Source organism: Pelodiscus sinensis, chromosome 1, assembly GCF_052426305.1.
Source record: "Pelodiscus sinensis isolate ZL-2025 chromosome 1, ASM5242630v1, whole genome shotgun sequence".
Taxonomy (NCBI): Eukaryota; Metazoa; Chordata; order Testudines; family Trionychidae; genus Pelodiscus; species Pelodiscus sinensis.
Window position 1 is genome coordinate 294750342 of NC_143052.1, and position 20161 is coordinate 294770502.

General features: G+C 42.2%; 1 protein-coding gene and 1 long non-coding RNA gene across 5 annotated transcripts in view; one reads left to right on the forward strand and one right to left on the reverse strand.

Annotated features, from left to right (window-relative positions):
- RCBTB1 (RCC1 and BTB domain containing protein 1) overlaps positions 1-9404 on the reverse strand; it is a 42292-nt gene extending 32888 nt beyond the window's left edge. The window contains exons 1-3 of one of the 4 annotated variants that reach the window (XM_075919065.2): positions 9150-9404; positions 6413-6502; positions 5121-5173 (exon numbers count right to left, since the gene is read on the reverse strand). The gene's annotated coding sequence lies outside the window, so the exon portion shown is untranslated. The remainder of the gene's footprint in view (positions 1-5120; positions 5174-6412; positions 6503-9149) is intronic. The other 3 variants (XM_075919068.2, XM_075919066.2, XM_075919064.2) reach the window with 3 other exon arrangements.
- LOC112545514 (uncharacterized) lies at positions 9338-19359 on the forward strand. The gene is made up of 4 exons (XR_012900679.2): positions 9338-9456; positions 12560-12673; positions 12749-12860; positions 19008-19359. It is a non-coding gene; the product is annotated as an uncharacterized LOC112545514 (long non-coding RNA).
- Positions 19360-20161: the final 802 nt, after the last annotated feature.

Here is a 20161-nt window from a genome sequence, read left to right on the forward strand (position 1 = left end):
TTAAACTTCACATCATACCATACTTACTATCACACCATTTCTTAGAAACCATCACCTTGACTTTGAACACCATCTGCTTTGATTAATACTGAATTCCTCTAGCACTGACGTCCAATATCTTCTTTACTCTACATGAAGAAAGAAGCAGGCCTACTGGAGGATAATAAATCTTAGACATCCTAAGCTACAGACAATATGTTCTTTGTATTTGCTTCTAATTTAAAAAACAAAACAGCCCCTGATATTTTGTATCTATCAAGACAACTACATATAGGATTTTTAAACTAAGTGCTTTGTAACTTACAGACAAAAAGATGAATTCAGCAACTACGTTCCTCTGCCATATATACATGTTAGCTCAAAGGGTTCCCTGGTGTTATTTAGAAGGTCTGACACATCATTGTAACAGACCCTTCTGGCCTTAACCTATTAGGCTTTATTCCTACATGCACAAATTTGGCAATTATGTATATATGTATAGTCAGTTCCTCCTTTTGTGTTCCTGGAATAAACACATTTAGCCATTTTCCTAACTTTAACAAAGCAGAAGTTGGCAGAGCCTATAAAAGCCATTAGGAAATTTTTCTTGTGGCAAAACCTTTCTTCACTAGATGAGTTATAAGGCTCACAGCAACTAATAATTTCAACCCAAAATGTACTGCTATCTGTGAAATGGTGATCTATGAAAATATGGCTAAACTGAAGAGAGAAAAAAAGAAAAAGCCACACAAGACCCAAGGCTGCAAGTCTCTGCACCTGGGTCAATTGACTCAAGCTCACACTACAGGGCTAAAAACAGCAATGTAAACATTTGGGCTCAGGCTGGGGATTAGCTCTGAAAGCGAGTGAGGAAGGAAGGGAGGGGAAAGGAAGGTCTGAAGGCTCAGGTCCCAGCCCTAACCCAAATGTCTACACTGCTATTTTTAAGCCCAGTAGCACAAGCTCCGATCAAGACCTAGAGACTTGCTGCCACTGGTCTTTTTCTGCAGAGCTGATAAACCCTTAAAAAGTCCTACAAATTAATGTCCAACTTGTAAGTTTATTTGGCATATTTGCGGACTAATTATCCACATGATTCAAGAGACAGACTCATGTACACACTATTTAGCACAAAGGAAAAAATACTGGAAGTGAAAGCTATAGCAATACACACAAGCAATAAAAGACCAGAAAACTACTGAAAGATGCAAAGCGCTATAGATAAGAGATTACAAACTGATCTGACATGGAATGAAATTAAAGCTACGTCTGCCTATTATTTTGAAGAATAAGAGGGATCTCTTCCTAAGATCAACTTTTTACACTGCAATACCTAAAGAAGGTGTAAGGGCTCAGTGAAGCATCAGATTCACCTTGTCTGCCCAGAATCAATTGTCTGTTGTGTTGGCAGTACACCTCTTAGTCTGGGAATATGACAGAGTACACATGTAAACGGTTAACCAATGAGCCTGGGCTTATCAGTTAACCTTTAATGATAGACAGCACAGGGGAGGGGAGAGGTGGAGACCAGTATGAGGAGACAGCTTTTAAGTGTGTTCCCCAGGAACTGCCGGCCCTCCTGCACTGCTGCCTCTGATGGGAGAGGGAAGCTCCATGGGGACCCAGTTTAAAAGCATTTTAACATCTCTACATTTAGCAATCTGTATAGTCAAGGCTAATTCTAAACTACAAGAACTATAGCAACATGGCTGCAGCTCCAAGACTAGGGGTTCTTCTGTTGATGTAATCAATCCACTTTTCCAAGAGGCAGTATCTAGCTGAACAGAAGAATTCTTCCTCTGACCTAGCTGTATGTACTCTGGAGATAGATTGACCTAACTATGGTGCTCACAGTTAGAAGGTGCTCACAGTTCTCTTCTAATTTTAAGAACAGACTAAACCTTACTGTAGCTCCTATATTTAGTATCTTACATGTGATCAATTTACCATCTAATGTGCTACCACCTATATGATCAAAATATTTTAAAGAACAGCTACATTGTTTTTCTGTGTACTACTCCCAACATTAATTGCAAATATTAAAATCTTCATTTTAAAACCTTCAGAGTGAGATTTATTAACATTGATATTTCTTTCCTGGCTACTGCAGCAAATAACTGAAGACAGCAGTGTAAAACACACTCCTAGGAAGACTAAGAATTCATTAGCCATTAAGAAAACCAATTACAGTTAATAGCACATGTTGGGAACAGTGTAAAATGAACTTCTTAGATGTGCCATTTGAGTATATCATGCAAGAAAGATACATTTCTGATTCTCTTATTTCCCCCCTCTCTCAATCTGAGATTACTTTTTCTATTCCACATCATATAATCTAATTTTACCCACTGACATCTGAAAGGGAATCTTGTAAAATGCTTTTAAAAAAGTCTAGATGTATTAGAGCCACTGCATTTCTCATCTATAGGAATAGTATTTAAAAGAACTCCAGCACATTATTCAACTAGGACCAAAAGCCATGCTGGGATTTTTTAAGTCTCACCATCAGCATTCCATATAAGCTCTGTGCTTCATCAGCTGCTCAAGAGAGAATCAAATGCCATCTCACTGATTAGCAGAGTGCCCACAGCTAGGTTTTGTCTTTCTGTTGGTGGTAGGGATGTTAAATATTGACTAATCAAGTAGTCAATGCATTTTGCATCAACTATTCAATGAGTGGCTAGGACGCCTTTGTCTTTGAAGTGTAGCAACAGCTATAGGGCTAGTGCTATACTTCAAAGGCAAAAGTGCTTCATGGAGCCCAGGATCAGCTGGGGACTCCCCGCTGACTCTGGGCTCCATAGAGCACTGCCGCTTTGAAACAGTACGAGGAGCCTAACACCAAGCTCCCTGTGGCATTTGAAAGTGGCAGCGCCGCATGAAGCCCGGGGTCAGTGGGGAAGTCCCCAGCTGATCCCAGGCTCCATGCAGCAGCTGTTGCTTTGAAATGCCATGTGCAGCCTAGGGACACCCTATCTGGCCCCAGGCTGCACATGGCATTTCAAAGCAGCAGCACTGCGTGGAGCCCAGGGTCTGCCGCTTTGAAGTACCCTCACCTCTTCTCCGCAACTTGCTGCCTCTTTCTGATAGAGGCAGCAAAGGGGAGGGGGAAAAGCAACTAGTCCTTCACATCCCTCTGCGATGCACATTAGCAAATGCTAGGGATGTGACACGTTAACCAGTTAACTGGTAATCACCCTTAGCAGGTAATATTTACTGTTTCTGATTAGCTGCCATGGGCAGGAGATTGCTCCAGCTACACTGCTGACAGGCATGTTCCATGCCACACCTCGGCCTCCCTTTAATCGGTTAACTGGTTGTTTAACCCGTTAAATTAAATGGGATTTTATATCCCTAGCACATACACATAACAAATGAATTCTGCACCTGTAAAAAAATCTGCACATGGATAGAAAAGAGTACAAGGAACATTGCTCACCATTACATCTTAAAATAATTACAAGAATTCTTTCCCTCCCATCAAAAACAAATCTTTTGCCTATGAAGTTCTAGTTTGTCTCTCAACTATTCACTATAATTATGTTTACAAATTCACAACTCCCAAATCTTTCTGAAATAGTGAACAATTAAAGCCTCATAGATATTTTAATTAACTTCCTGCCTGCTGGGTAATATGAAAGTATTATTTATAATAGTGGGTTTCCCCATATACCTTCTTTGTTGCAGTGATTAACTACTGCCAATAGATGGTGCAATTTGCTACAATATTTTGTTATGAATTGGCATTGTTTTAAATTAATTTCAGGAGCTCTTTTGTTTTTTATGAAGTCTAAATTAATAAAACACTTCCTTTAAAGCTCATTTCACAATATCTGACCTACTGCTGTCAGCTTTAAGAGTATCCAGCGGTTTTAAAAGCTGTCAGTTGTACACAAGATCCTCTGTTGTCCAAGGAAAAATTAATTCCCAACCAGATCATAAGTATACTCTTTTGCTCTAAGAACAGAATAAAACTTCCTTATAGGAGAATAAAAACTTTTTTTGGAAATTAGCTTATAGTTGCATCTGTAATCACAGCAATGCCCCACTTGGTTTCTGAATCCTCTGACAATAGGTTAAGACAAGCAAACCTTACAGGAACTAGACAATTTACAATATATTATTACTGTTCCAAGCTTCACCATGTTCTAAATAGAACCTCAGATTCTGGTGCACAGCTCTCTAGGTAAGTCATGTACAGCCGCTCTCTGAGTTACAAACAAGTTACAGACCAACATTTCGTCCGTAACTCAAACTGTTCGAAACTTGGATCCCATAGAATTACATGGCGACCGCGCTGTTCGTAAGCGCGGATTGCCATTCGTAACTTGGATCCACATTTACGACCGCTTTGGTCATAAGTGCGGATGGTCGTAAGTGGAGGTGGCCGTAAGTCGGGGAGCAGCTGTATTATCATTTTTATTTTTGCAGGAACAGTCCAGAAGAAGCTACTCAGCTATAAAAGTGTAGGGATGAATTTTCATCCTTCAAAATCCATCCATACGATGATAAATTATGGAACAGGATACCCAAATAATGTAGTGTTATCTTTTTCAAATCCTTTTTCCAACAAAGGTAATGTTTATTATTTATTTGTATTGTGGTAACCCCTAGAGACCTCAGCCGATTGTGCTATACTATACAAACATAGAAAAGACAATCTTTGCCTTGAAGAGCTTATATTCTAAGCTTTCTATATATATGCCAGAGAAGACATTACAGGTGAAAACACACCAGGATTTGAAAGTACCATGGCAAAAATCAGTTTTAAGGAGGATCTAGGAAAATTCTGAACTTCATCTGTGTATCATAATCAACATCACACCTGAAGTGCACATTTAAAAAAGTTTCTGTATCAAGATATTCCTGGATAAATAGCTCATGAATTGATTAGTATTTTCACTTCTAGGCCTTTTCAAAAGGTTTAATTTAAAATAAAAATATATAGGACCTGCAATGTTTTGTGTTCCACTCTGGCAGAACTAGCCAGAAGAAGCATAAATTAACCAACCCCATTTCCAGGGCTGTGATGACATCTTTGAAGTGATACAATGTTCTAGTGGTCAAACAAAGACAAAAAGCAAAGAGTTGTGTTAATTTCAGCTCCACTGAAATGCAAAGAAATGAACAAAAGTGTTTACCAAACAAGGGGAGGACAGTCCAGTAGGGAATAAAGCTGAAGCTTCTACACATCCTATTGAAAAAAAAAAGTCAAAGAAACTAATTCCAGTATCTTTATTAACATCTGGAAAAATACAGATATTTAATCTGTATACATTTGGATAAGTAAAACAAAAAATAATACAAATAAACTTTGAAAAACAAAAGCATTCAAAAACTTCAACTAGACCACTGCTCATAAGTTCTCTTCATTAGTTTGCTTTTCATAATATTTTACAAGCTGATATGGAGAAGGATCATTTGGCCATTTAGGAGTCCCCATCTGTCCTCTTACAAAGTCAATAAAAGGAAATATTTAAAAAATGCTTTTAACTGACTTTAAATTATTTCTAACATTTTATAATTCAGATGAATACAATTGTGCTTATAAGGACATAATCAACTGAAATGCACTTCTGCATGAAGACAGTATACTTTCTATTATTACAAATAACATCCAAGAGGACAAACTGAACCGCTGTGTCTAGACTGCATCCCTTTTACGGAAAAGGGATGCAAATTAGACGTATCGCAATTGCTAATGAAGTGGGGATTTAAATCCCCCCCCGCTTCATTAGCATAAAAATGGCTGCCGCTTTTTTCCGGCTCGGAGCTTTGCCGGAAAAAAGCGCCAGTCTAGACGCAGATCTTCCGGAAAATAAAGCCTTTTCCGAAAGATCCCTTATCCCTTATTTTAAGAGGGATAAGGGATCTTTCGGAAAAGGCTTTATTTTCCGGAAGATCTGCGTCTAGATTGGCGCTTTTTTCCGGCAAAGCTCCATGCAGAAAAAAGCGGCAGCCATTTTTATGCTAATGAAGCGGGGGAGATTTAAATCCCCGCTTCATTAGCAATTGCGATACGTCTAATTTGCATCCCTTTTTCGTAATCTAGACATAGCCAACAAGTTTAGAGAAAAATATTTCTATTTTTAGAATGTATTTGAGCATTTGCTAATGTATTGATGGATATAGCCACTTCAAATTTTTCCCTCAGTTGTACTTCAATCCTGCAACAGTTCAATCCAAGCAAAGACGAATCATCATCATTACGTGATGAAGCGGTCTGACTATCTTTAACAGCTCCTAAAACAGTTATCTGTTTCAATTTGATGAAACAGAGAGGAAATTATTTTAAATTATAGGAAAATGTTTTCAGAGCCTCTCTCAGACATCTCAAATGTTTGTCCCTTTTATGGATTCTCCTCTCTTCCCCCCCCCAAGAAGGCCAATGATGGATTTGGTTCTCAAAACATGCACATTTAATTATGGTTACCTGTAGTCTTGAACGGTGCAATATCCCACTTTTATTTTATATTCCTTCAAAGGCTTTTGCATGGCTCAAGACTTCTTCTAGATTTTGCAGCTTAATGTATGACGGAAAGATAAAGCTGTTTTTAATTAGTTAGGATCCTTTAACAACCAATGAAAGCTATAATTATATTTGTATCACAGTTATTTCTGCATGAACTTCAATATTAATATTATTTAAAAGTAAGATCCGAAAAACTTTTATATGGAAAAAACTATTCTTTAGACTAAGAGTTTACAGTAGAAACCATATGAAAACGTTACACACAACTTTTCCATGACTGCAAGAGATGAAAAGCAAGGGTGAACAACCTCTGCAGAGATGTCACCTGAAGAGAGAGTTATTACAGAAACCTCCAAAGCCTTCATTTCCATAGAGCAGAAAGAAGGCAAGCCCCACTATTAACAAAAAAAGATAAGCAAGCTAAACAAAAATATTTAGCTAGAAAGCACTGATAACTGTGGGGGGGATGGATGGGGGAAAGGAGAAGAGTTCTGGTAGAACTATTATGCTGGAAGTTTCCTACATAGATGAAAAATTCAAGAAGAGGTTGGAACTTGTTACCAATCTAAGTTCCAGCGCTATAGAAAGCCAGCACTTATTTAATTTAAAAAACATCTGTGCTCAGGATTAGAATAAGACATTTGCATACCAGGAACAAGAGAACAACTTCTCAGGTTTTTTTGTAACCTTACATTCTTATAGGACTCTGGTGAAAAAGATATATACTTCTATACTGCCTAATACAGTGCAGAATCTGTACAGTAAATGTAACAGTTTCTTTGCACATCTTATGCAAGATTAGTACTCTAAATTATATTAATGAAATATTTGTTATCTTTACTACTCACATTTGGAAATGATACAGCTATCACAGCAAAATAGCATGGTGGTTTAGTGTTGAGTATCTTTCTGTGACTAATTACCAGCATTACTCTCTTCAGTACAAATGAAGTACTACTCCTTGCAGAAAACATCCCTCTAGTAGTACATTTGACAAATGAAGTATTTTCTAATCTTTCCGTTGCTTCAGGTAAGCACTGGAAAATTACTCAAGGCTTCTGCAAGAAACTGACTTTCTAGTCTTCTGCAGTGCCACACAGATAACACTAGTTTGATTCCTTGCCTACTTCTTTATAAGCTATGAATACTGCAGTCATAAAATATTCATCCATTAAGAGTGAAGAAGTCATTTATGTCATCCAAAAATAGACTTCTTTATTTCATCATCCATCTATGCAGTAGCAAGTATTGAAGAATCCTATGGAATTCTCCAAAGAAAGATGGGTACAATAATTGAGGTTCTTGATTAAGAGAAAGCTCAAGTAGGACGAGGGACAGAACAGAAAGGCCAATACTTAAAAGTTCAGTGAAGGAAGAGAAGGCCCAATGTTCACTGCAAGCTGTGTGCTTATGCCCCACACCTGATTATCAGATCACGCACAGCTAGGTTTTTTTTTTGTTTGTGCCTATTTGCACATGCCTTGGTGCACATAAACACATTTATTCTGCCCATGAAAGGAAAAGATTAGAGGAAACACTGAAAGACATGCAGAAAAAAAATACTAGAATGTCATAAGGCATTCACATTCCAGAAAAGTGCAAGGAATTTAAAAAAGCATTACAAAGTCTAAAAACATAATTTCTTACAGTGCAGTGAAAGGGTAACATCTGTCACTTCATCTTTAAAGCCCAATATAGCACAATTCTTCTAGTTAGGGGGAGATCTGAGAACAGTGTATGACTGACATACCATATATGTTAAAACATCCACACACCACTGGACAGCTGCAGTGCCCTAGGCAAAGTGTCAGCCTTAATTTCAATTTGAATTTCCCAGAGTTCAGGGTTTAAGTCAACTATATCATACAAACCCAAGTTTTTGCTTTTCTTTTGTGACAGTCTCTGGAACAAATCCCTGGGCGTTAACAGACGCTTGTTCACCTGTGAGCTTAAGTATCAAGCTTTGTGAAGTGTTTCTCCTTCCCTTTTTCCCCCTAAGTTTTATTTGAGCATCCAAGGAACTAGTTCAGATACAAAGCAAACACACACACCTCCTTACATGTCTGCATGCATGTCGGGGTGTGGGGAAGAAAAGCTACCCAAACCCCCGGTATAGAAAACACCCCCGCCCTTCCCCAGCGCTGACCCGCGGGACACAGACAGTTTAACCTGCTCCGACCACGCGTCTCGATCCAGAGTCACTCCAGAGCACGGATCATCTGTGACAACCACATCCCAGCCCGGGAGCTGTAACGCAGGCTCCGTGCACAGCAGCGTTGAAATGCAGCCACCTCCGGAGAGTGCAGCCAACGCCGGGAAAGAGCTATAGGCAAGGCAACCTGCCACATACGGCAGGGAAGGGGGAGCCGGCGCCCCCACAGGGCTCCCCGGGGTCAAAGGCTTTGCCCTCAGCAGCTACCCCCACATCCTTCCCCAGTCACCCCCTTGCTCCCCATCATCACCCCAAACTTGCCCTCCGCCCCGAAACTCGTCGGAGCAGAGCCAGCGCGTCTGCGGAGCAGCTGCCGGTCCAGCGCCAGCAAAGCGAGCGACGCAGGAGCCAAGGGCCCCGAGCAGCTCACGCGGGGCTGTCGTGGGCAGAGACACTGCGCCCCCGCCCGCCCCACACGCGCACCCCGCGCACCGGTACCCGCCTGCGCCGCGTCCCTTCGCCGCCCGCAGCCCCGCCGCAGGGTACCTGGAGGGGAGCTAGGAGCGTCCTGCCCGGCCGAGCCCCGGCCCGCGGAGGGGGGCAGGGTCGCTGCTGTCCCGAAGGCCCCACGAGGCACCTGGATGCGGCCACCCCGGCAGCGCGCGGACCAGCCCCGGCTGGTCCCGATCACGTGACGGGACGGACCGAGACGCCCAACCTTCGTCACGTGATAAAAGAACCCCGCCCTCTCTTCTCCCGGCTCGAGCGCAACGGACTTCACTGTTCCTCCTCCCAGGCCTCACGCGCGCAGGGACAGGTCCCGCCCATTGGGCGCTTGCCTCGGTAGCTGAGGGTGAGGCGCTGCGCTCTGATTGGCCGATGGTATCAGGCTCAGACAAGCCTAAAGCAAGTGACTAACAGACCCGCTCTTCCCTGGTGCCGCTGTTATATCGCTTGGAGTCTCGGAAGCGATAGCTCCGCCCCCAACCCTTGCCCCTCCCCCCTCGCCAGCCTCACGCTCACTCTGGCGGGGGAGGGGCGCTCCCAGGGGAGCTTTCATGGCCAGGGCGGCCTCGGGACGCGACAGTGCGAGGATTGGAGGGGGGGGGGGATTAATCCGGGGCAGGCAGATGGGTGAGAGGGGGCGGGGGAGAGCTATTTCCAAGGAATGTTTGAATCCTCAAGCAGTGGATGGCGCCTGCCAGTGTAACCCACACACCTACAATATGTCTACACTTGTTGCATCAGCAGTATGCAAATGAGGCTAAGCGTAGAATATCGCCCAGCCTCATTTGAATACCTAATGAGCTGCCATTTTTGCAGAAGAGGCTCTTGCGCCAGAAGGAGCTGTCTACACGGCCCCTTCTTGCGCACGAAAAACCCTCTTACGCAATGCTGCTATGGTGATTATTTTTAGGAATAACAGCATTGCGCAAGAGGGTTTTTCCTGCGCAAGAAGGGGCAGTGTAGACAGCTCCTTCTGGCGCAAGAGCCTCTTCTGCAAAAATGGCAGCTCATTAGGTATTCAAATGAGGCTGGGCGATATTCCACGCTTAGCCTCATTTGCATACTTCTGGCACAACAACCCGCCAGTGTAGACATAGCCATAGTGTGGTTACTGAGCAGTGCAAGTGGTACCTAGACCACAGCAACAGTTAAGATCAAGAGACCTCTGCAGCATAGGCTGAGACACAATGGGCTTTTAGTTCAGAGGTTAGAGACTCCTATACTCAGCTCCAGAAGGCCCAGGTTCAAATCCACCTGGTGGTACTTACATGAATACTGAGGGTCTGCCCTCCTCAGATAAGCAAGGGGCCACAGGAATTAGGAGACAACTGACTGTAGGGGGCAAAAAATGGGAAAACACACAGGAGTGAGGCTATAGGTATAAAATGAGGTAATCAGGTGAGGACACAAAGCAAAGAACCTCCAATAATGCCCACAGCTTCGAAGAGTTTGAGTGACTGGATGCCACCCAGGGAAAATATCCCCAGGTATGTGAGATGGGTGTAGATCCCTACCAAATTCACAGTCCATTTTGATTACTTGCATAGTCTTATTAAAAAATATAGGAGTTTAGGGTTTTAGAGTTGGAAAAAATCTTAGGAGGTCATTAAGTTCAACCCCTTTGCTCCCCACAGGATCAACCACAACTAAATCATCCCAGCCAAGGCTTTGTTAAGCTTGGCCTTAAAAATCTCTAAGGATGGAGATTCCACCACCTTCCTAGCAACTCATTCCAGTGTTTCACCACCTTCCTAATGAACTAGCTTTTCTTAATGTAACCGCCACCAGGTGGATTTGAACCTGGGAGCTCACTTTAGGAACCTCTACCATTTGATCTAAAAGTCAGATGATGCTCGACCGAGCTCCCTTGTTCTTAACTCTCACTATAAGTGGTCTAAGTGCCACTCCATGGGACAGTGAACCACACTAGGTGTGCGGGTTATGCTAATATCCAATCTAGATCTCTCTACTGCAACTTGAGATCATTGCATTGCTCCCTGTTCTGTCATCTGCCACCACTGACAACAATTATGGTTGGTGGCACATTTTTCATGGCTGTGAAGTTTGTAGGATCCTAGGGTATGTCTACATTTCATTCCTCTTCCGAGAGAGAAATGCAAATGCAGACACCTGAAATTGCAAATGAAGCATGGATTTGAATTTCCCATGCTTCATTTGCATAATCGCAGGCTGCCACTTTTCCGGAATAGTGCTATTTCAAGGGGAAAAAGGGGTTATTTCAAGATAAAACCCTTCCTTTGAAATAACCCTTATTCATTTTTTGAGGAGTAAGCATTATTTTGAAGGAAGGGTTTTATCTTGAAATAGCGCTATTCCGGAAAAGTAGCAGTCTGTGATTATGCAAATGAAGCATGGGAAATTCAAATTCACACTTCATTTGCAATTTCGGGTGTCTGCATTTGCATTCCTCTCTTGGAAGTAGAATGAAATGTAGACATACTCCTAGAGATCCTACAATTGTAGGGAACCCCTCTGCTAAGCTTCCTCCGCCTGGACTGAGAGATGGCCTTCTTGGTCAGCACTACGAGGAGATTCTACAGCTTTGTGGGAACACATAGAAAGGGCATAAATAAGAAAGTGTGGGGAAAAATGCAGCCAGAACCTCCACTAAAGTTCATCTCAAATATTTCAGATCCTGGTTTCTCCCTTTGTGCTGTATTGTGAGAGCTCTATCTTATTACCCTGCTGACAACAGCTAGAGCAGTATGGTACTAGAAGAAAGATGCTCTCCCAGGTACCCAGATTCAAACCACTTGTGACTTTAAAGGTTAACATAGTGAATTCCACCCAGAAGCCCAAAGGCAATTTGAATCAGCGGTTTCACACTTACATACATACTGCTGCAATAAGAAAGCTTGGAGATTGTGACTGTGTATGCAAGCATCACTATGACTAGATCCAAATTCAACAGGAGAAGCCACAATCTTTTATAGGCTGTAGATGGGAAAGGGTGTGTTTTGTGCTCAGGGCTATTTGGATATCCAGAAGTAGTGAGGAGTCCTAGTGAACATCCAGGCTATGAAATGGCAGACACCCTCTAAGACAGGGCTACTCAACATGTGGCCTGTGGGTGGAATCCTTTGAACATTGTGAGGCATCTTTCAGGGTGAACAATGAAAGACGCAAGCGGATGAGCTGGCTAGAACAGACAGGTACAGGATGTTGGCATTTCTAGCCCCAGGGAGGAGGTTCCAGGAGTGCCAGGGCATTGTGGGAAGTGCTTTGTAATCATGCCTGTCAGTGTAAAATAAGCTATTACATATATTGTATATATATTTTAATGTAGATGCAACCACACTTAAATTCCAGTCCTTGGCATGTGCTGAGAGTATCATTGTGGCCCCTGGGGCTTCCAAAGTTGAGTCGCCCTGCTCTAAGAGGATAATGTAATAAAAGCAAATTCTTTAAAGTGCTTCTCTATTCCCCAGACAGTCTCACTTGAGCTTTTCCAGGATTCAACAGGCTAATCTTCATCCAGTTGCCAGTCACAACCAAGCCCTTGGAGAAGTGGAAGACAGTGTTATCTGAGTCTGATATGAAAAGTATGTAGAAGTGAGAGTAAACTTGCTGACATTTTAATTCATGCTGCTTCACATTGTTCACTTGCTGCTTTTTAGAGATATTGAACAGGATTGGGGAGAGGAGGTATCCCTGTGAAACAACCACAGAAAAAAGGACTAGACGTGGAGGAGCCAGTGCACATCAGAAGTGTGGATTAATACCTCTCAGGTGAGGAGGAAGGATAACCTGGGTCAAGACTGACCTCTAGAATAAACACTCTTCTGAAGCTATATCTTCACTACAATATTTACAGCTGTGTTGCTGCAGTGCTTATGGTGGAAAGACTCTTAGATGATAGAGAAAGCTCTCCCATATGTTTAATAACTCTCTGTCAGAGGGAGAAGCTCTCCTGTTGACATAGTGCTGACTACACTGGCTCTTAGGTCAGTGTAACTTATGCCACTTAGGGGTGTGGCTTATTCACACTCCTGAGTGACATAAGATATACAGAGTAAACTGTAGTGTAGACAAGATCTGTATCACAGAACTTTGAAACTGGTTCCTTTTAAAGTACAGTTTTCCTACCCCTTAGAGATTGTGTCTCGTTTAAAAATATGTGGAATAAGGGTGACACTCTGTGGTAAAACAGAAGAAATGCAGTTTCTTAACACCCAGTCTCATGTTTGGTTTGCTTCCGTCTATCTTATTGAACAAGAAGGAATTAAAGATTGGGTTGGCAGTCTCATTTTATTGGCTATTTCCATTATCTATGGATAATTTTCTACATAGGCCCTTTTTATTGTTGTACAGCACTCTGATCAGATAGACTAAAATAGTAAAAAAGAAACTAAAACATTATTACAGAATCTGAAGGGATGGACAGGACCTAAACCAAAACCCAGATTCAAAATCCCTAAATATTGGGAACATTCGGTTTAGGATCCAAATGTTGTGACTATTATTTATCAGAACCTTGGTTGTTTGTATGACTCAAGTTTTCTGATTCCAATGTGCTGACCTATTTGTCTCTTTGTAATCAATGTTTCTTCCCATGTCCTTTGAACTGGGTCATAGACAGCATTTTCTCCAGATTATCCTGTATGTGCAAGTAAAATCCAATTCATAGTACGTTAATAAAGTTACCCCCAAACTTTTGAATGTCAACTTTCCACAGCCTGAGTAGTTGCAGAAGTGTTTACTGTGTTGACCCATCAGTATTACACTGATCCAGATGTGTGCCTGTGCATAAGTAGTTCCTAGTCTGAGTAATTTTGCCTGGTGCTGTACATAAGCAAAATAGGATGGATTTTGGCTTATGGAACTCAAAATCTAATTTAAAACAAGAGTTAAGAATCCTGCATTCAATAATAGTGGCTTGGCCTAGACTTGTTTCTTCAGGGTACATCTACACTTGCACCCTAGTTCGAACTAGGGATGCAAATGCAGGCAACCGAAATTGCTAATGAAGCAGGGATTTCATTAGCATGATCTTGTCGGCGCATTACTCCACTGAACAGCTGTTTTGAAAGTGTAACTGCGTACTGGGACGCGTTAGTTCAAACCAAACCCCTTGGTTCAAACTAATGTTACTCCTCATTTTTTGAGGAGTTACGTTAGTTCGAACCAAGGGGTTTGGTTCGAACTAACGCGTCCTGGCATGCAGTTACACTTTCAAAACAGCTTTTCAGTGGAGTAACACGCCCGTGAGATCATGCTAATGAAGCGCGGGATATTTAAATCCCTGCTTCATTAGCAATTTCGGGTCACCTACATTTGCATCCCTAGTTCGAACTAGAGTGTAAGTGTAGACGTACCCTCAGAGAAAAAACAGACTCCAGCTATGTATCAACCAGTTGTGCCTTATTCAGGGGTTCTTTTCCAGGCCCACAGACCAACATAATACAGCCTGAATCCTTTGTAAATGTCTTGCCTAGATAGCACATTGGTGTCATCCTTCTTAGCATAAATATCAAATGTGCTTTCAATCTACCCCACTGCTCCCTCAGTAACATCTCATATTTTGCATCTATGCCACAGTTTTAAAAAAAATCAATTTTATTTATTTTAAATCTTGTTGCTTTCCAGTTTTATCATATTATGGGAAACACATCCGTCTGATTATTAGAGCTTTTTTGATGTAAGGCAAAATACCATCATCTGTGAAGAAATTCTGAGTTGTTGGAGGAAAGTCTGCTCACACTTTATGTTAAAATTTATCAGCTGGCTTCAGCCTCGGTAAAACTAAGCTTTCATGTGTCATTAATGTTCTTCTTTGATGCAAATGTCACTGCATGTTTGAATTAAGAGAAAGAGAGCTGTAGGGACTGTTTATCTCTAGCAAATTAGCTCACTAACTGGAAGGGTCACACATTACCAACTTGGAAGCTTCTGCCTTGATTTTTTTGGGAAGCTTTTGACAGGAACACAGTCAGCACTGGCATCCAGTGAAGTTCTTGGCGCAGTCTTGGCTAGCTCAGATGGTCTCTCTCCTGGTGTGACAGCACTGTAACAGAGATCAACTGAGGCAGTCATGCTAGCGGGCTCATGGTTTTATCCCGAGGGAAGAGGAAACAAGATGTTTTCAGTGAGGAATCCTCAAGTATGCCATTTGTTTTCCCTTGTCAGCTTTCCAAAGCACAAACCTGTTGACTCATACTTCATACTGCAAACCCCACTTGTCTCCTCAAGGTTTTTTGGTAGGGTCCCAATGAGATCTGGAGGAGGTGGGCAGGGTTCTGTTTGTAGACATTGGGCTTAATTATTGTTCTTTATAATGAATGTCAGTGAGCCTAAGCACTGGATAAGCACACTTTTATAAACTAAAATAATATTAAAATCAAATGTAAATATTTGGGGTTTTCCCCTTTGGTTTTTAATCAAAATTAGCTACCACAATTTCTGTTCTTATATACCTTGGGCTGCTCAACAAGAAAATAATATTGCTTTTTGCCTCATAGGAGAAGTTGAATGTTGCAATGATGGGATTTCTGAATTAATTATAGTATAGCTTTTCTTTTCTAGAAATAGATGTCTGTTTTGACTGGAGTCTAGCCTCACAAAGAGATGATCTCATCTGCTTATTATTTACTTTTTAACAGACATGTAACTATGTATTATTTATAGGAAGTTTTTGCTTCTGATTGCATCCACTTGGAGCTGGTATATCTCTATTAGGGACTTTTTGTCCATTCCCTTGTATGTTTTAACTTTTTTATTCCAACATGCCAACTCGCCAGTGCTTAGTTTGTAAAGAAAGAGGTGCTGGGGCTAAAGCAGGTTTCTTATATTCATAACTGATGCAGCAAACCCACAGGTGTCACTGCTATGAACTGACACACCTGGAGGTGCTGAGATTTAGCCCTGGCACAAATTAAGCATTGCAGATCCCCCTTCCTCTACTACTTTTTTACATTATACATCAAAGTGTGCTCTGCTCCAAAGTGCATTGCTCTTCCTGCAAAGTGACTCGTAAGAATAGTTCATTCACTCTGAGCACTGGTAGGGCAGGGATCACCCAACAGATTATGTGTGGCATTCCCTGGGAGAAAGGTGTCATGACTGGGATATGGGTGCTCCCTGGGTAGGACCAGGGGTCACAGAGAGGGATCGGACAACAGGAGTCTGGTTGAGGATCAGAAATCAGGCCAAAGGCCAAGTCAGGGGGCAAGCCAGAAATCAAAGCCAAAGAACAGATCTGGAGTCCAAAGCAGGGAATGAAAGCAAGAACTATTGCAGCAACCGGCCAGGGATTACACAAGCATCTTCTTGGAATGCCTTTCATGCTTAAATAGCATGTCTGGACCCAATCCGTTGTTGACAGTAAGTTAGACTATTAAGCTCAAGGACATTACAACCAAAAGGACACTAAAATCAAAATGGAGTCCTGAATGTTACACAGAAATCAAAATGGAACCCAAAGGATTCAAAGACTTTTTGGCGCCGAAAGCCATCATCTGCACACAGCACATGGCTGTGCACACAGCACTGTTGCTCTGCACACGGCACTAAAGTCTGCACTAGGAACGCTAATCTGCACCCAACACTACACCTTGTGCACTAGAGATGCTCCTGCTGTTTTCCCGCCTTGGGATCTTTATAAGCTCCTCCCCTGAAGGGATCGGGCTCTCTGCTGTTCCACCCTGCTGCTCCGCTCTCGCTCTCGCTCTCCTCCTGTTCCTGGTTCCTGCTCCTGTTGAAGAAGAGCTGTGGCATAGGCTGGGACCTGCTTCCAACAGACCAGACCAGACCAGATTCCATTCCACCGCTACCTATAGGGTGCATTAGCTCACTAGTGTGGCAATTGCCCAGCGCGTTGTGGGTTATAGCTACCTATAGCTCCGGACCGAGAGCAGCTGCCTATCACCCAGTTCCACTCCAACCATTGTGGCGAAGGCCCTATTTTGGAGCTGAGAACTGTTTACCATCGAGTGCTTGTGTAACATCATACCAGCAACAAATCATCAATTGGACTCCTCGGTGTTCCTTCCCTGAGGCTGCCTATGCTAGCGAGCCTGAGCCTCGGTTGTCATCTACCCCTAGAACAGACTGGCTGTGTCTACATTGGCACCCTTTTCCATAAAAGGGATGCTAATGAGACACTTTGGAATTGCAAATGCCGCGGGGGATTTAAATATCCCCCGCGGCATTTGCATGAACATGGCTGCCGCTTATTGAAAGTAGGAATAAGGGATCTTCCGGAAAAGGACTTATTTTCCGCAAGATCCCGTCTAGACTGGTGCTTTTCTCCGGCAAAACCCCGAGCCAGGATATTTAAATCCCCCGCGGCATTTGCAATTCCTAAGTGTCTCATTAGCATCCTTTTAGTGCTTTTCTTGTTATACTGTGCTATCTTCTATTACTTCTGGGGTAAGGGATTGGTTTATGCAGTGTTGTATTCTGGGGTTATTCTTTGTGTTGTTACCTGTTGTATTCAATAAACCTTTTAAATTTGGCATTCGTGTCTGTGTTTATTTCGGCCTGGAGAAATCTGCTGGTGATTTCCAGGTCGGACCACCTTCTGGGACAAAGGCATTTTCCATCTGTTTGGCCCCACACTAAATTTAGTTTACTAGTTCACCTTTGCTGGTAACACCGTGGTCATGGAGGGTGATGGTGATGGGGTCTCCTCTGTGTGGCATTTTGTGTGGTGCTTAGCTCCCATGTTGATAGGGCATGAATTATGGCTCTGCTATGGCTGCCATATGATGGCATGGAAGCGTTAGTCACCTGTTTGTGTCTAAACTACACCCCTCTGTTGGCAGAGGGATGTAAATTAGACACATTGAAAGTGCAAATGAAACGGGAATTTAAATATCCTGCGTTTCATTTGCATAATGATGGCCACCGCTTTTTTTCGAAACGGGGCTTCAAAATGTAAAATCCTGTACATTTTTTGAGGAGTACACAATCTTTCAAAATGGGGCATTTATGTCAAAAATGCCCTGTCTAAACTGCCATTTTGTTTGAAAAGCCCCGTTTAGAAAAAAAGTGGTGGCTACCATTATGCAAATGAAGCATGGGATATTTAAATCGCGGCTTCATTTGCACTTTCAATGTGTCTAATTTTACATCCCTTTGCCGACAGAGGGGTGTAGTTTAGACATATCCCTGGAGCCCTGCAGACCCACTTTCCACGCCCCCAGATCCTTAAAAAGGATTTGAAAAAAGAGAAGGAGGGGGAATAGCCCGGAAAGGGCAGGTTTGTGTACAGGTGGTTGCTGTGAGGTGAAAGGGGAGAACAAACAATAGCCCAGGGACAAAGAGCTAAGAAGGTGCAGCAGAAAGGTGAGCTTCAGCATTGCCTTAATTATCCAGTGTTCTTACAAAGTACCTGCCTGCAAAGGGATATTTACTCAACTTTATTCAGTGAGGTTTCTAGAGAGTGGAGTGTTCTAGTTGATGGCTTTATTATGAACAATTTGCTATGATTATTCAATATGATACCTTTAATATCTGAGTTGTGTTAATTATATGGGGGTGATTGACAAGACACATCCTTGTATTGTTTCTGTGCTACGACTGGATGAAAGTGCACCTACTTGCAGCATGAATAGCAGCACATGCAAATGTAGAAATTGGTTTCATGAACACTCCCACATTTGCTAGATACTGCAAATACTACAGTTGTGTACACATGAGTAGAAGGGAGGACATATCATTAGACAGGGCAGATAGCTGCAACTCTTACGTTTGTTTTGTCACTTTCTTCCCATTATCTTCCAGAAACTGCCTAAAAGTGGAAATACTCACTGAATCTTAGAGACCAAAATATAGCTTAGTCCAGTTGAAATGACACTTGAGATTATTGTGACAAGCAATTTATAGCCAAGCCCTCTACCCACTTACTTTATATTCATTTTTCCTCTTGTTCAACAGGCTTCCGGAGGAGATGATATTCAACAGAATTGTCTGTGTTCAGCGTGGAAAGCTTCTCTCAGGCCAGATTCTGCCCCAAGATACTAACATCTCCAGACCTTAGGAAGTCTGGATCCAGTTCAAAACTTGCACAACTGATAGCTGGCTCTACAAGAGGCAACACTTGATCCATGTCTCCACTCCCTGGAATTAGGGGATGATTGGATCTAGATGTGAACTTTGTGACTAAAGCCCATTGCTGTTCTGTTAAATCCTGTGCTCTGCATTTACTGCTGGGAGAGAAGTCATATCATGAGCAGAATTCTGATACAAAATTATTTTGCATAGTGTCTCCCCTACATCCATATCCCGTTACATTGGCTATTCTGGATTTATTTCTCTCCATATTTCAGACAATATGCATTCCTGTAGCACACACATTTCTGATTTAGGTTTAGGTTGGACATTAGGAAAAAATTCCTAATTGTCAGGGTGGTTAAACACTGGAATTAATTGTCTAGGGAGGTTGTGGAATCTGCATCCCTGGAGATATTTAAGAGCAGGGTGGATGGGCACCTTTCGGATGATCTAGACCAGAGCAACTCAACTTTGAAAGCCCCGGGGAGCCACAATGATATTCACAGCACATGCCGAGGGCTGCAGCGTAAGTGTGGTTGCATATACATGCATAAATATATGCAAATAGCTTATTTTGCACTGACGGGCGTGAATACAAAGATTAAGGCTAGACTACACAACATGCAGGCCCCATTTAAGTCAGTTCTGCTGATACTAATAAAATGCAATATTTACCCAATTTCCACCCATATGACAGCACTTTTAATAAGCAATGACAATCCAGGAATTTAACTACTAAAATGCATATCAACAGAAGACCATTATATTGATTGCTTTTTTGTTTTGGCTTCACAATTTTAACAAATCAAACAAAAATTGCCAATACGATATTTACTGAAATATAAGTACAATCAATGTGAAGTGGCACCTGGTGCTGGCCACTGTCAGCAGACAGGATACTGGGCTAAATGGACCTTTGGTCTAACCCAGTACGGCCGTTCTTATGTTCTAAGTTAAAGACACCGAGGGGAGAAGTGGCATGGCTAGAAAAGGAACCCAGGAATCCTGTTTCCCAGAATCCTTCCTTTCCCCTGCCC